Source organism: Manis pentadactyla, chromosome 10, assembly GCF_030020395.1.
Source record: "Manis pentadactyla isolate mManPen7 chromosome 10, mManPen7.hap1, whole genome shotgun sequence".
NCBI lineage: Eukaryota > Metazoa > Chordata > Mammalia > Pholidota > Manidae > Manis > Manis pentadactyla.
In genome coordinates this window covers 42,283,998-42,288,189 of record NC_080028.1, presented here as the reverse complement: position 1 = coordinate 42,288,189, position 4,192 = coordinate 42,283,998, and positions in this window count along the sequence as shown.

The following is a 4,192-nucleotide window of genomic DNA, read 5'->3' as shown; positions in this document are numbered from 1 at the left end:
ACTGATCATCATTATGGCTGAAAAGTGGGAAAGCCTTTCATGAAATTCAAAACCCTTTCATGATAAAAATACAGCAACCTAGGAATAGAAAGGAATTTCCTCCATCTGATGAAAAGCATTCATGAAAACCCACAGCTAACCTTATACTCAATGGTAACAGTTTGAAAGCCTTCCCCTGAAAATCAGGAGCATAAATTGGATATCCACTTTTTCCATTAGTTTACTATCATACAGGAAGTTCTAGCTAGAACAGTTAGGAAAAAAAAAGACTTTAAATGGAAAAGGAAGAAGTAAAGCTGTTCCTATTCTTGTTAGATAATTTTGTATGTAGAAAATGCTAAAGAATACTCACACATACACTTAGCAAAGTTGCAGCATGCAAAATCAACATATATAAATAACTTGTATCTATACATAAAGGTTGATGATCTGAAAAGGACATAAGGAAAAAAATTCAATTTGTAATACATTAAAAAATAAAGTAACTAGGGATAAATTTAATTAATAAGGTTAAAGATTTACACATTCTAAACTTGGAATATTACTGAAAGAAATGAGAGAAGATCTAAATAAGGGGACAGACATCTTATGTTTATATTTTGTTAGATTTAATACTATGAAGAAGTCAATACTACCCAAAAAATTTACAGATTCACAGATTCAATTCAATCTCTATCCAATTTCAATGCGTTGATTTTTTCAGAAATGAAAAAGTTGATTCTCAAATTCAGATGGAATTGCAAAGAACACTGAATATCCAAATCATCCTTTAAAAGAAGAAAAAAGTAGGAAGATCCACACTTCTGAATTTCAAAGTGCACTACAAGGCTACAGTAATCAAAACAGTGTTGTATTGGCATAAAGATAGACATATATAAAAAATGAAATAAAATGGAAAGAATGGAAATAAGCCATACATCTATCACCAGTTAATTTTTTATTGGGGTACCAAGACCATTCAATAGGATAAAATAGTTTTTTCAACAAATGGTTCTGAGATAATTAGATAATCACACGCGGAAGACTAGAAACCCTTGCTCACCCTATGCAAAAATTTACTCAAAGTATACCTATGACCTAGATGCAAGAGCCCCAACTATGAAACTCTGAAAAACAAGGGCACATTTTCATGAACTTGAATTTGGATTTAGCAGTGGATTTTTAGATATGGCACAAGCAACAAAAGAAAATAATTGGGCTTCATTGACATTAAATATTTTTGTACATCAGAGGACATTATCAAGATATTCAAAATAAAATCTACGGAATGGAAGAAAATATTTTCCAACTGTATACCTGATAAGTTTCTAGTATCCAGAATATTAAAAAAAAACTACTATTACATCAGCAATAACAAAAACATAAACAAATAATCCAATTAAAAATGTGCAATATTTGAATAGCCATTTCTTGAAATGGCCAACAAACACACGCTTCATTAGTCATTATGGAAATGCAAATCAAAACAGCTTCAAACCCACTAAGATGGCTATACTTTTTTTAAAATGTGGATTTAGGGATTTAGAGTGTTTGGGACCCTCATACATTGTTGGTAGGAATATAAAAAATTGTGGAGTTACTATGGAAAACAGTTTGACAGTGATTTTAAGGAAAATAAACATACAATTTCCATATGCCCAGTAACTCCATTCCAAATAACTGAAAAAATGTACTCAGATATTTGTACACTATTGTTATTAGTCACCTTATTCACAATAGCCAAAGTGGAAACAATCCAAATGTCCAGTGAATTAACAAATGAACAAAATGTGATAGTTACATACAATGGGATATTATTTATCCAGAGAAAAACTGGATTACTGATACACGCATCATGCACGAACATCAATAACATTATTCTGTGTGAATAAGCCAGACACAAAAGCTCAGATACTGTGTGATTCCACTTACATAGGGAATCCACAATTGGTAACTCCATGGAAGCAGAAAACTCCCTTTGCTAGAAGCTAAGGGGAGATAGGGAATTACTGTTTAACAGCCATGGGTTTTTTTTTTTTTTGTAGTGATTATATGTTTTGGAAAAATATAGGTGGTGGTTGCAGATGTGGTCCATGTACTACATGGCATTGAGCTGTACAGTTTAAAAAAGATAATTAAAAAGGGAAAACTACTGAGATATCATAAAACAATACAGTAAAAAATTGAAGGGAAAAATGTATTAGAGAATTACACTAACATTTAATGCAAATTTTGTCATTCTTTGCCTGCTGTGATTTTATTAACTTAGATGTGTTTAGCTATGATTTTCCTCATTCTAAATTTCATTCATGTATGTCAATTCATCACAAATTCATTGTTTCTTTGTCCAAAAGGTATAAAACTGTGTTTTTTGTTTACTTGAGTCTCACATTTTTATGTGGCTCCATCTGTAGGAAATTAATTTATTTTTTTCCTGGTAATCTGTCTTAACGTCAATTTAATTATTGGACCCGCCCCTAAAAGGGAAGAAGGAAAGAGTTCTCTGCTCTACACTGCTACAGCTTCTAAGAATGATGCAAGAGCTGGGGTAGTAGAAGTTCAGCACAGCAGAATCAGAAGTTTAGGTAGAAGGTTATGATGGAAGTTGAGGAGAAGTGTGAATACTGGACAGAGCGCTGAAGAGACTTATATGGAGATTTCAGTGTGAAGCACAGGAACGCTTTTACTGCTAAATGGCAGTGACCCTCTGTAGTTCCTGAGAACAGTTCTACCAGTTGTCTTAGCAGTAAAGTTGGTGAGTCTCATTTATTGAGAAGCCACTGTGGATCTCACCGTGTTCACAAATCTGACTAAACACACCTCTGGAGAATATTAGCCTCTGATTCTCTTCTGATTTCCAAATTTTGAACAAGGTCACCTTATCAGCAAATTGTAAATTAAAACCATGTGAGGAAGAGGGCACTCTGGGAAACGGGATCCCAGTTTTTCCTGTGCACTTAAGAGAAAAAAAGAAAGGGTCATATGTGATGCTGAATTGGTGACAGACAATTCAAAGCAGATTCTTTGATTATAACCAAAGTCATGGTCTCAGGAGTCGCAAATTATTGGCTCTCTCAGTGGCTCTGCCCAAAGAATGTTACCAATGTTGAAGGCAGGATAGGCAAGATGAGATATGTTTTGCAAATTCTTGTTCAATTTATTACCATTCAATAGGATACTATTGGAGTTTTCTGGCCAATATGAATGTCTAAATCCAGGATATCTATTGTGGGTAAAATTGCAATATCCAGAATCTCTCAGTGCCCTTAGTTCATTTCCATATCAATAGGTGTTTTCGAGGGATGGAGAGAAGTAGCCATTTCCATACCAAAAGGTGATTACATGAGGAAACAGAGGCATATATGGACCAGAGAGGTTGAGTGGGTCCCCTTTTTGCAGCTGGGTTTAGAGACACAGTTGAGCAGAAGTGGACAAGTGCTTCTATACAATAACCAGATGTCTCCCACTTTATTTCTCCCTTTGATTGATTTTGGTTTCAAAGGTATTCTGCTCCTGGCTGGGAAAATATTTTTCCCTGGAGTTACATCTGGTGATAGTCGGTGGGACTTCTGAACCCCAAATCTGTCTTCATGGGTGCAAGCAACCCTTGGGTGGGCTGACCCTAGAAAGGGTGGGGAGATACCTGGAAAACCCACTGTGGATGGTGGGGAGGCCCTGGTGGCTGCAGTGGTAGAGGGTGCTGCTTCACCAGGGAGCTCCCTTTCTGTGGGCCATGCAACTGGGGAACCCCTAGTGGGGAATTGGTCTAGTGTAAAGCACCTCCTAGAGGGGTAGAGCAGAAGCTGTGGAATTAGCCCCATGTGAGATAGAAGACTGCTTAGAGGTACTGAGTGGCTGCATGGCAACCAGGATTGTGGGAAGTCTGTTAATCGAGATAGTGGAAGGAGTTATCAAGAAGAGACACACTTAGTGTCACTTGGAGGAGCTGGGAGATGACCTATGGGATGGCCTTAAGAAAGAGAGACAGTTATAGAGAAGAGAGGTCATGCACTTGGGAGATACATTAGCAGCAAGGGAGGAGCCAGCAAGAGGCCTAGGGGAGGGCGAGGAAAGAGCGGTGCCTTCAGCCCTGGAGATGGTAGAGGAGATGTCGGGAGAGGATGAGGGTATAGGGCTGAGGGTGAATAGGTTGCTAAGTCCACCACCCAAGGAACCAGCCTCTCCCATGTTAAAGGCCTGCCCTGTTGTAATT